Genomic DNA, 13,609 nt, shown 5'->3' on the forward strand with positions numbered 1-13,609 from the left:
ATTATATATGAAGAGTTAATATATATATGTGTGGGCTAAAACGAACGTCGTCTAAGAAATTTGTTGTTCGTATCAATGAGTCCTTATATTGTAAGCCTTGGAGAGATGTGTGGAAAATTTTCAATTAATTTCTTAAAGTCCCTTAAATTAATAATAACGGACGAGCTTATCCATATTGTTATCGCCGTACACCATGCAAACTATTCGAATATGACATTTGACAATCTATTCCTTGCATACGAATGGAGAGAGAAAGAATTTCTTATAAAAATATCTAAACGCAACCTGCAGCTATAGCATAAGGAAAATATTTTACACAAATTTACACAAAAACAATAATTGATGGTGTAGTGCTAGTGTCAATCTAAAGTTGCCAAACAACTATTCATGAATCAAACTTTAGTACACGTGAGCAAACTCTTTTACTCGATTGCTTATATGCGATTTTTATGCGCGACTTAAACTTAAATATATCGATCTTTAGATATTTATAAAATCTATTCTTTCTTTACAAAAGATAATTAGGTACTTGTTATCCGCCTGAGTGGCCTGAGTGACGAGTAGACAAAGAATCTCGATTAACAACTCAATGGTCGTGGGTTCAAATCGCAAGTGGGGTTGCCTTAGCCGCTAATGCTAGTGCTTTAAGACTTCACTCTCGGAATTTATTACTCTGGCCCAATTAATTATAATGATAACAACAATAAAAATAATATTTACAGATAATATGCGACAGATTTCCATCAATTTGTTTCCAAAAATTTCTACGCATAAAGTTAATTTACGAGAGGAAAAAAAAGCACTCATTAAAGAAACAACGCATCTATCTGTATATGTATGCGTTCGATTACGTGAGAATCCCGGTCTTGTCACTTATTATTTGACATTACAAGTACGCGTTTATTGTTATTGTCACCAATAAGACGCGACAGGTTGGCGCTATTATTAGTTCCTTAATTAATCAACTACACAACAACCCCCTACCTCTCCCTATGACTGCGAAAGTCGTTTTCATAGTGATATCGCGTCGTGAGCTTTATTGTTATCATTGATTTTGTCAATTAGATTGTAATTTAAATAAATTCAAAAATAAGAAAATTACTCCTAGCGTTCGAATTAAAATTTGATGTTCATTAATAAGCTGCTGTTGCTCCCGCGCTCGTTTCTTTCCAGCAATCAATTAGAAAATGATTGCTCTCAATTAAATGTGCTAAGCCAGTTCTTTGAGAAAGGAGTCGACTAGACGTACCGTTCACGGGATATATTGTATATACGCAGCAGTAAACAGATGTCTTTAAAAACATAAGGTGGATGCCTGTCGGGAAGAGCATGCCTAGTAGCAGCAAACAGGAAAAGTAAATTTCTATCAAGAATAGTAATGGAGTAAGCGGGAGGGACGTTGCAAGAAGGTGTTCCTTTGCCAATCAGCGAAGGGGCAAAGTCCATGTAATACTTGTATTTTTGCGAGTTTCAAACACACATTAACCTAACGGTGCTTTTTGCTTGAAACTTCTCGAGAGAATCAGAGACGGACCGAGAGCCGGACTGATAAATATTTTGAATCGATGCAGATATTTGCAGCTTCGACGAGCGGAGGCTGTCTATTAAACTTATTACCAATGGAATGATAAAATTAGTATAGTATTAGTAGTGTTTTCTTGACATATACTAACGAAATAGAAGAATATTCATTAGGTCGTACCGTACGCAGTATAAAGTTAGTCGTCGGCTAATTTGTATCTTTTCCAATCTGGAAATATGATGAAAGAGGAACTTACTTGTTTACGTATATTTTTCTGCTTTTTTTCATTTCTGGCATGCGCGTGCATATGTATTTAACGTTGTAATAAAACGTTTCCGTAATTGAAAGAAGTCATCGGATTCTTAATCCATCAAATTCAATGCTTTTAGAGGAAAACTTTGTCCCACGATCTTATAAGAATTGATTTTTATTTAGTTTCCAATAACTTTAGAAATTATGCGCACACAACTAGAAAAATTCCTTTTTGAATTTGCTTTCGTGGTTAGCTTTCGCTTGTTATTACGTCCTTTCACATAGAAGAAAAAATTTTTTTTCTTTTTTTTTCTTAATTTATATATAAACACATAGTAACATTGCTCTCTTCTAAGACGTAGACAGAGATGGACGTTGAACATGCGGCACTAGGTTATATTCGAATTATAACAACAACAAAACAATGTAAACTGCTCACATACAATGGCCGCATTAATTATAAGACAGCTCTTAGAACTGACAAGAATTATTGTTATTCTCGATGTTTTACTTCGACCACGTTTGCTAACGTTGTTGTCGTTGTTGTTGTTGTTGTAGTTGTTATTGTTGCTGATTTTTTTTTTTTTTTTTTACGGACTTTGGCGTATGTTCAGAGATACACACATATGAGCTCGAATTACGTATGTATAAGATCGTGTATCGTTATGGGTTTGAAGAGTCGGCTCGTGTGTGTATATGCGTGTGCGCAAATAGATTGAAAGGTTTTTTTTTATTTTTTTTATTTTTAATATTCACGATATATTTTTACACAGCGTTCTCGATCAAAAATGCATGTAAGTATGTAAGACGGTGCTTGTTTCTGTTACCCTGTTTCTCGTGCGCTTGGTTTGCTTGCCCGTTTGTTTATTCGCCTGATTTGCTTTCTTAGCTATGTCGATAGACTGACTGACAGACAGCCAGCTATGTATTATATGTATATTGTTTACAGATGGATATGTGTGTTGTTCTTGTTAGTACTACACTACTACTACTACTACTACTACTACTACTAGCAGCGAAAGAATGTAACGACACATTCAATAAACGAATGTTAACCACTGCAGCAGTGAGCGATTATTACGTGCTTTGAATTTTAATTTTTCCCTTTTTTATATTATTACTATTTCATTTCTTGAGCAGTAGCTGAATATGAACGATGCATGCGAGCGGCCTTTCTTTCCCGATTTTCTTCGATTTCACATGAATTCTATTTGTAATCAAACGGAAAATATCTAACGGATGGGTTCTTCTTGCTCATGCCAGAGCACCTTTTACTTTGTTTATTGCACTTTGCGTTTCAATAGAAATTGCGTATAAGAACGAACGCTGGCTACGTTATTGTATGATATGTACAACAATAGGATATGTGTAAGTCGCTGTTTTTGTTATTGTTGTATCTTTGATATGTTTACGTTGAAATTATTTGATTTGGCTTGATATAGCTCCCTTTTTACTGACTATAAATTTTTAATAACTATTTTTATATTTTTTTTTTTTTTTGTCGTCGTTTCTATCATTATTATTCTTATTACTTATATATATTTATTTATTTTATTTATTCATTTATTTATTTATTTATTTATTTATTTTATTTATTTATTGTTTCTTTTTTTTTTTTGATTTAACACATACACACCAACTTATGCAGATGTTGATTATTCTGACAAAATAAATAATTTGGCGTTTGTGTGGCCAGCGCTGATGACGATGTTTCGGTATTTATGTGTTTTCGATGATTTTGTTTGTTGTGTGTTTTCGTTTTTTTCGTATATTTTATACTTATTCACGCCGAAAAGTGTTGTTAAGAAAACACAAACGACTAGGCAGCCTGCTAGTTTTGACCGATTGGTAGATTGGCTTGGCTAGCCATTAATATTAGGATCAAATCGCACAGCGCAAAGGGGGAGACACGGTTACGGCACGTAGTGTAAAATTGCGATAAGAACCATTAAATAAAATACAAATGAGAGTCGATTCTCCCTCTTTTTTTGTTTTTTTTTTTTTGAAAAAGAACCGAATGAGCAGGCGAGCAAAACGACTCAGTGCTTTTTCTTATTTTTTTCTTATTTGTGTATATGTTTGTATATGTTCTTCTCTGGCACGTATAATAAATATTCGCACAAGAGTATCTGTTTATTTGTAAGTAAATAAAGGCAACGTTTTAAGAACGAAAACTTTTACGCATACATGCTTATGAAATATAACGCATAAATTGGTTCGGTAGCTTGCAATTAATTTTACTTCATTTACTTTATGCGATTCTCCTTACGATACACTTAAAAATTCAAATTTTCCTTTACTTTTCTTTTCTTTTTTTTTTTTTTTTTTTTTTTTTTTTTGGTTTTAAACTCCCATCTCATCCATCTCATAATTATGGCATTTTAACACAGATGCTATTTTCAATGTGCGCACATATATGCTGCATACACATACATATACAAAATTCTTTCCACATTTCATTTGCATTTCCTTCTTGTATTTCTTTTTTCGTTTGTTTTCTATTCGTTTTACAATCCGACACTAGTCGTTTTAAAGCACAAAACACACTTTATTTTTACTCACAGCGTTTTAGCTCTCATTTTATTTATACCATATATTCTTTTTCCTTTTAGATAACTGGCATATTTAGTTTTTCATTTTAATAGTCTTTACCAACATTTTTTGATATATCTTTTTAAGCCTTTAAATAAACATAAACGCGCGCACGCACACACACACATAGATAGATAGATAGATAGATAGATATGCAAGTAAGATATTAATTATTTGTGTTAAATTCATCCGAAAGATATGCGTTTAGTATGAAACTAAGTATCAGGCCACAATTATTTCGCTTTTCTTTGTTAATAACGGACAGCATGTTACACGGACTAGTTTCGAACGGCAACTAAATTCGATAGATACACAGGAAATTATTCTTGCCTCTCTTAAGTTAACGCTACACTTCCATCCCCTTCCCCATCCCCCTCCACATATCCTCCTTCGCATCTACCATCACATAGCTCGGCTCGGCCATCGATAGCACTACTTCTCTTTCGACAATTTCTCTTTGATTCAACTAAAGAGAATGAATAAATAAAGATGTTTCACTGGATATTTTGAATCGCTGTAGCAACACTTAAAATGCCCATGAAGACAGCAATCGGTGGCAAATCGTAACAGACTTCTATCTGTTAAAATTTATATGTAGTAAAAGAAATCCAACCCTTGCCTCTCCTTATTGGGAACTTGAGTCATTTTTCTTTGCATATGTGACGATAGGCAAAAACACTAATAGTGTGTGTTTACAGATGCATGCAAATTGCGCCAGACATGCTTTTACGAGGTTTGTTTCATTTTGATCACTTATACGTACGTTATATATATCCCTAATGCCTCATTACTCATTCACAGTTCCACATAGCTCATTCATATCAATAATAACATTTGGACGGCTATACTCAAAATAGGAAAAGGTGTGTTCAATTAAAATATAACCCGGACATTGACCTATAAAGAACGTAAAGAAAAATTGAGAACACGATCTCAAAAACCTTAGAAAACAGTCCAAAGTAGCTAAAGAAAACAGAATAGGAAACAATTTTTGTACTTTCTGAGGAACACTTGGAAAAATTTTGAGTTTTCTTTACTATAGCTAGGCCGTGGATTAACAGCAGAAAAAATATTGGGCGCACTTCACTAGTTGAAATGTTGATCATGTTTAGTTGATAAGCAGAATCGCTTAAGCAGGGTATCAAATGGGTTTTCGGAGTTTAAGAATTTTATTTATGTTTTCTTAAGAACATCAACATATATATATTAACAATTAATGCAATAAAAAAAGCTTCAAGGCCTTAGGCGAATTTGAACTTTGTTATCGTGAGATTTAGTAAAAAAGAAAGAAAGGCTTTTTATCAGAGGGAAATAAATATGTAGAGCACCCAAGAAAGGTTTCAAAATAAAAAACAGAAAAGTCTCAGTAACTTAAATGTTTCTTTTGCAAATAACAGTGGTAGCGCTATTAATTAGTAACCATTTACTCGCTTGCTATTTCAGTCCCATTATTTGTGTAAGCAAAAATTCCGTTGAAGGTTTCGAGAACTCGTTCCTGAAAAATATCTGTGTGCCAGCTCTTCCACTTGCTTTGCTATAAACATACCTGCAGAGCATCCATGATAACCCATGAAGACGATATTTTAGTTATATACGAATACGACGAACGTCAGTGTGCGAAACAAAGTAAGCCATGGAAAAATGTTTACGATTCTAGAGTCGATTTCGAATTATGAATACGAAGATAATGTGTTTTTAAATTTTAAATTTAAACCACGGGTTGGCACAGAAGATATAACAGAGACGTTATAAGCGACGAGTGAAGAAGCATGGATCAGGAAGACAAACCAAGAGGTATATTTCAAGATATTTCATATATGCAGATAATTTAAAACCTTCAACAGAATTGTTGCCCTAACAAATAATATGAGAATGAAACAGAAAGCAATTAAATAAATGTTAATTAACAGTGCCATTGCTGTTATTAATGACAGACACAACAAAAGTCCCTGAGATTCTACTAGTTTTTATTTTCAAACATTGCTTGGTCGCTCTACATAATCAAATCTCTCTGTTTTCTATAAACAAATTTTTTTTCAAAGAAGTTTGTAAACAAAGCGAATCAACATAATTTTGTACACCCTTTAGTGAGCCACATACCACTAACTGCAAAAAATTCTCATGACCAAATGTTATCTTACTGGGGATAGGATGTCGACAGTAAATAATGATAAAAGCGTCAATATGGCAATAATTGATTTACTGACCGTCTACTCCATCTTAGATAGATGTCCAAGAACTTTGTTTGTTGTTTCATTCTTGGAACTTTTTTAGTTAATAGAAAATTTGATTAAACATATCATTCAAGTCAATCAGATCAGATATGTTTTCATTTCACTAGCAAAATACGAATCCTTTTAGTCGTTAAAATATTTGCTCAGAGTTCCAATGAAATCAATAAAAAATATTATATATGTATTAATAAAGATCAACATTACATAAAGATAAGGCAGATACAATTAATGGCATGCTTTCATCCAATATACACTCATCGAGACGAAAATCAAGAGGAAAAGTACAAGTCATAGCTATTAGGGAGGATAGGGCAAACCGAAACGCCTAAGCATTGCGAATTAGTAAATTGCAGTTGCTGTTAGTGTTGGCGCAGGCGTTTTCATACGTTTTTAGTCATCAAAAGCTTAAACATTTACTCGCATCGTTTCTTTTCTTTTTTTTTGCGTTTAAGCCGATAAAGTGAACATAAGGTTTACCCTTCGAACACAGGCAGTTGCCATCTCCGTTAATATAATCATCATTATGCTTTGTATCCGTACACACCTGTGTATGTTTTCCCTTTATGTATACATATATTCACCTAAATATGTATTTAGTAATTTTCTTCCTTTCCGTGGTCATATACAAATAAATATGGAAACGTACTATAAAAATTTGCAAACTATTTGCGAAATATGAAACTAGTATGGAAGAGCTTTGAAGGCTTTATTGTAACATTCAATGCTAATTAACATAAAACTTTCAATTAATTTTTCCACATCCATCTCTCCCTCGGTCATGGATTTTGGATTCTTCAAGTTACAAAAGTTAAACGAGGAAAGTTTAGCTTATAGGTACGTACATATATTGTTAGACCAGCTAATATTCTATGTTATGAAAATAGTCTTGGAAATATACGAACAAAACTAAAATAACTTTGAAAAAAGAAACAATTCAGTGATATCTACGATCTATTATAGATTAGAAGCTTAAAGCAGCTGCTTTTGAACCACTGAGGCTCATTGAAAACACACACGAAGGCATATATACGTCTATATATATATATATTTATTTATCCACTTAAGTAGGCAGAGTCTTGACTTACAACTCAATTGGCGTGCGTTCAATTCGCAAGCGCGCTAGAGTTTTCAATAAAGCCTTAAAACTTTAGTCTTAGAATTTATTCTCTGCCTAAAATTAACAATAATAATAATATATATATTTATATACATCGTACTCTCTTTTTACACGATAGGCACATTCGCAAAAAAATTCTTGTCAAAAAAACCTAAATGGAAAAATTGGTGATTGGTTCCATACTCAAAAAAGCAGCTGAAAAGTACAATAAATGATATGAAAAAAATTCTTATTAGAGTTCACTTAAGAGTTTTCTTCATTTTAATTCATTAAATATATTATAAAACATAAATTATACTTTGAAAAACCAAACTAAAGAATACATGACGTTTCTACTCTATGCGTAACTCATGGAATTCGAATCACATACGCATATAATAATGCAAATTTTTAAGAAGTGCTGCAAAAATTCATAGAAACATAAAAAAAAAAAAGAATAATTCATCAGAAGAATTCATAAAAAAAAAAATTCATAAAATATTGAAAATCGTGTTAAAACAAAACATTTCGTGTAAAAACATTTCATATAAAAAGACAATTAGGTGTACACACAAATACATCAAAGGGGTTTCAAATTTAAAAGTAATTTTCGATCTCGAAGAATATTCAAAATCGTGTTAAAACAAAACATTTAGTGTAAAAAAAATTCATATAAAAATACAATTATGTGTACATAAAAGGAGTTTCAAGTTTAAAAGTAATTTTCGATTTCGAAGAATATTCAAAATCGTGTTAAAACAAAACATTTCGCGTAAAAAAAAGTCATATAAAAAGACAATTAGGTGTACACACAAATACAAAAGGGGTTTCAAGTTTGAAAGAAATTTTCGGTTTCAGTCCAAAATTGACGACATCACCAATTACTTGAAAACGCTCGCAAAAGTGAAAGAGTCGAATTTCTGAGTTTAGTTTAGAATACTTCTGAATGCCATCCTGCACTAATCGAAGTTTCTTTCGTGTTCTTTTGTAAAATTAATTTTTTGATTTTTTCTTCCTTTTTATTTCTCTTAATCCTATTGAATCTTTCATATTGAGAAGGAATAAAAATAACTAAACGAAACACTAAGGTGAATATGAAAATACAAATGCGTATGAATGTCCTGATTGATACAAATATTCTTTGGTTTAAAAAAAGAAGAAAATTGTCTGAATTGTTGCATACACTGATTATCACACTCAACGTTACGTAGGACTATTAAGATCTCATGCTAAGGTTGCTTTCAATAACTTACGCTTTTACAGAAATGCAAGTTTCTATATTAAACAAACTGATATCAAACTACAGCAATATGTATGTGTATAAGTATACGGGCAAGGAGATACCTTTAAATCGCCTCCAATTCTCTGATAATATTTCCCACTTCCCAACCGTGAAAAAGGACTAAAGTATAGTTTTTCTTGCCCAGAGTCGGCCCGAGTAATGAAATAAGCATAAGCTGTGACCTTACATTGCTTTATGTAGATTATTGCTGCGAGCGATTGTTTTTATTTCTCCCATGAAACTCGAACTTTTTCGTAAACCTCAAAGAAAACCCACAAGAATATCCTTTCATCTTCGATATTTATAATAATTTAAGTAAACGCAAGCACACATCTCTTCAAAATTTTCCGCAAGTAGCAGAGCAGAGCATGAGAAATTCGTCTTAAACTAAAGGCGACATTCTTCTTGATTTTCATTGTTATTAAAGTTTTTATTTATCTTTTTTAACAACTTTGCTTAGATTGCAATGCTGTCGACAATTGAAATAAGCTGGCTGATCAAGCCTGGTTTTGCGTTTGTGTTTATCCGGTGCTTGTTTCGATCTTTGTTAAACGCGCGATCATATTTACCAAAGTTTCAATCCATCCAAACGATATATAAGGGCACCCTACACTCTTGATTAGCAAAACTTGATCTCAATCGTTGTACATTTAGACAAAGATAAACTGCAAGACACACTCGTCCGCATTTCTTATTCCGTTCTGACAATTCCTTATAAAAATGACTTTGCATAAAAAATCTTTCCACACACACATTTTTCTCTCTTTTATTAAAAAAAAAAAAAGAAAAACAACACACACACACACAAAATAAATGAAAAGGAAAAATCAGCTAAAGCATATTTAAAGATCGACTCTTGCCATTAATTCAATTTTCTGAAACGAGTGACTGAAGTTGTTATTATTTCGCCTCGACTTGTTGTATTTTTTGTTATGCTCTACCGAAACTTAACCATTCATTATGGAGCGTTCATCTCCTTTGGCTGCTAAATTATTTCTTCTTTCGTCTTTAAAATGTATTCGCGTATCATCACCAAGGTTGTGGTCATTATTAGTGTCTTTACCTGTATATCTTTCGTGTACGACGCCACAACACACTTATATATACACATATATATACACATACATACATACATAAACATACACAATTCAACCATCTATCGAAATGTTTTGTTTGTCTTTATGACTGCCTATCTGCCCGCTTGGATGTTTGTCGTAGCGTCCCGTCTGTTTATACATTCGTCTCATTGAGAGCGATTAGTGTGTGTTCTGGAATGCATGCGGTCTATATCCCATTAAGGAATTTTATTATTTGTTTTTGTGAGTAAATTCTAAGAAGGAAAAGAACGTGTTTTTTATATAAAATAGGTTCACCAACTGATAATTTCATCCAACGAATTATTGTATATTTACAACTTTACGCTTTTCACAACTTTTTGCCAACGATCAAGATTTCCTGGTATTAGGTTTCAACATATATTCTTTTCTATTATGTTGTATCAATATTTACACTGTTTCAAGCATAGCTCAATATATGTATATATAAATATATATATGTATATATATATATTTTTTTTTTCTTTTTTTCATTCTTTTTTTAATATATTTTTTTTTCTTCTTAACTTTCGCACCGATGACTGAAATATGCGAAATATTTATTCATCAATTTGTTTATCATTTTATTTATCATAATATAAATAATTTAGACGTTTTATAACACACCGATAATTATGTAACGTGTCTACTGAAAAACTCGATGCGCTAACAATAAAATGGAAATGAATCATAAATACGTTTAAGGTTCAAAATATTCAATTTTAACTTTGAACTTGAGTCTTTCAAGCCCATCGCCCATTCTGTTTTGAATAAAGGGATATTTTTTATATATCCGGTTAAAACTTTTTTGTTTAGCAAAAAACTCTTGAAAGGTAAAAATTCTTTTGTGATCTGGGCATAGACGAAATTCTTCTCCAAATGTTTCTGCTTTTCTTACTACTATCGAAAGCTATGATTGGGACGTATATTGCGAATGATGACAAAATTTTCCTACTAGCGATCTCACTTCTATTTTATGCAGGCAGCTTTAGTGCATTATAAGATATGTAAATTTCTTTTTATAATGCTTGTAATTCTTTTGAGGTTATGTTGCAGAGTAGTTACTTTTAAAGTTTTAAGTACTCCGTTGAAGCTTGAGCAGAATTCTCGCTTTCAAGTTGCTCTCCTAACTCCACATTTGTGCTTGCGCTGCCACTAAGCTTTTGAAAAATTCGAATTATTTTGTACATCTCCGACTAGCGATTTTAACGCGATAACAGAAATTCGCATACGACTGATAAAAAATTCGCGTCAAATTGCCAAATATTTGTGAGGGACGCCCATAATTAGCTGTTTTAACATGAGAATTTAACAAAATATTGGCATCTCTGTCGGTTTATTGTTTTTGTCGATCACCTTGCGTTCTGACAAGGATGATTCCGTCTCCGAGATCGGGAATACGAAGAGTAACACTTGATTACAGAGAAAGCGGAGAGAATAAAAAAAAAAATTTGTCTTTAGAGAATCTAATCACATCTATTATGTTGGACTGACTATATACTGGATCCTTAATGTACCAATTGACTTAACGTAAAATAATGTGCATTGTTCTTAATATAATAATTACGAATACCTTAACAATAATGCAAACATAACTTCCACTTTCTTGAATCACATCGTGTGACGTTCTTATTATATCAAATTCCTGGAAACAAGTTTTTTTACCTCCCTGCAGTCACTTTTTTTTTTTTTTTTTTTTTTTTTTTTGGTTACGTGTAGTTATATCATCTGCTACGCATGGGAAATATATTAAGTTTACCACTTTATTCGATTTTGTGAGAGATCCGCGAGAGGCTAGAAAATATTCTCCGGAGATGCAGACACGACACATACATCTGTTTTGCTTTTTTCTTTCCGCGTATACAAATACTAAGCGATTATTATCGGAATCAATGAAAAATTTACTAAGAAATTTTTTTATAGTAAATTAAAAATTATTAGGAACAATAAATTACGTAATATTGTTTTCGGTTCTATTAAAAACAATTCAAAATAAACGATTTAAGATGAAATCGTAGAGATAAGTATGTCCGATTTCGAAGGTTTCAAGTCTTCTCAAAAATATGTCTAAATATTGCTTTTACATAATATTTTTATGGAATTTGCTGCGAACCCTTTAAAAAAAGTGAAGTTCAAACTGCTGGTTGAGTGATTCTTGCTCTTTACACATGCATATCTGATGGCATGAGACGGCAGTTAAATGGTTATAATTGTGTTAGCGTATGCTCCTAAGTCATACTGGTTGTATATTAGCTGATGGCGCCTTCAATGGCTTGGGAATTGTGTATAAAGTTGAATGCATTATAACGAAAAACATCGTTTTTTGTTTTGTGTGTTTGTACATTTATGCACGCTCATGGCATTGTAAAATGCAACAAAGGTTTTAACTTTGATCTGTTTACTTGAGAGTTTAGCGAAAATGTTCTTCAAAAGGGAGAGAGCGAAAGAGACACCTTAATAAACATAATTTTAAGCATTTTTTTTTTCTTTCTTTGTTTGCTCACTGTCGACATCGTTGGCATCATGCTAAGTTTTTCGATCCCTTTGTAACATCTAAAATTATGCATTAAAGGCTTTCCCTAACTAAACTAACTAGCATGCGATTCCGAATCAATTTACCTATTTTTATCGCATCCTGTGTGTTTTGTGTGTGTGTGTGTGTGTGTGGGTGTGTGTTATCGACGGTTTCAAAATATGAATTGTTTTAAATAAAAAATTTGTAAAACTTTTATGTATTTTTCGAAAGCCTTCTCATATTAAAAGTATACACCGACGTGAAGACAAAAGATGTCAAAAAATCATATTCATGAAAAGACCGATTCTGGGTCTTCGTTAGTCGAGGAAAATTACGAGTTTTGTTTCAAATGTTAGTTGAGAGGAATGCCAGAGATTTTTTTTTTTCACTAATGTTTGATCAATTCTATCATTCATGCATTTAAATAAAAATTGATTGATTGATTGATTGGTTGATTTCCCAATCATTTGAAGACTAAAACTCCCTGATTGTAAAATATATAGATTTGGAAGATTCAAGTCCAGGAAGAGAAAGAAAGAAAGACAAAGTCCAGCATAGAAGCGTAAATGAGAAATGTTGGATCATACTGATCACTGATCAATTATTTATTATTAAATGAATTTTCTTATTGAAACTGTAAATATCGCATGTAACTTACCTCTTGAAAGTAGTGCAATATTTTTTTTTTATTTATATTTGAGATTTTTTTTTCTTTAACTTTTACTCGCGTGAATATACACTAATGCGTGCAAATGTTGTTTCAATAGAAAAAGTTAATAGAAAATTGAAAGAAATTAATTAATAATAACTGGAGCTTGATTTTTGCGCTTTTCTTTCCTATTTTTAATTTTTATTTTTCTTCTTTTCTTTTTTTTAACACTATTATCAGCAGGCACGTGATTGTGTCTTTTGTATTGAATTAATAATATTTGGTTATGAACTTTTCTTAGTCATGTTTACATGTGTACTAAACGGGAAAGTTTGCTTCGAGGCTTCTTTTATACAATGATGATGATGATGCC

General features: G+C 32.1%; 1 protein-coding gene across 3 annotated transcripts in view; it reads right to left on the bottom strand.

The window, feature by feature from the left end:
- LOC119641759 (mothers against decapentaplegic homolog 6) overlaps positions 1-3,257 on the bottom strand; it is a 29,486-nt gene extending 26,229 nt beyond the window's left edge. The window contains exon 1 of one of the 3 annotated variants that reach the window (XM_038040594.1): positions 1,779-3,255. The gene's annotated coding sequence lies outside the window, so the exon portion shown is untranslated. Of the gene's footprint in view, positions 1-1,778 lie in introns of all 3 variants that reach the window. The other 2 variants (XM_038040595.1, XM_038040596.1) reach the window with 2 other exon arrangements.
- Positions 3,258-13,609: the final 10,352 nt, after the last annotated feature.

Source organism: Glossina fuscipes, unplaced genomic scaffold (genome assembly GCF_014805625.2).
Source record: "Glossina fuscipes isolate IAEA_lab_2018 unplaced genomic scaffold, Yale_Gfus_2 174, whole genome shotgun sequence".
Taxonomy (NCBI): domain Eukaryota; kingdom Metazoa; phylum Arthropoda; class Insecta; order Diptera; family Glossinidae; genus Glossina; species Glossina fuscipes.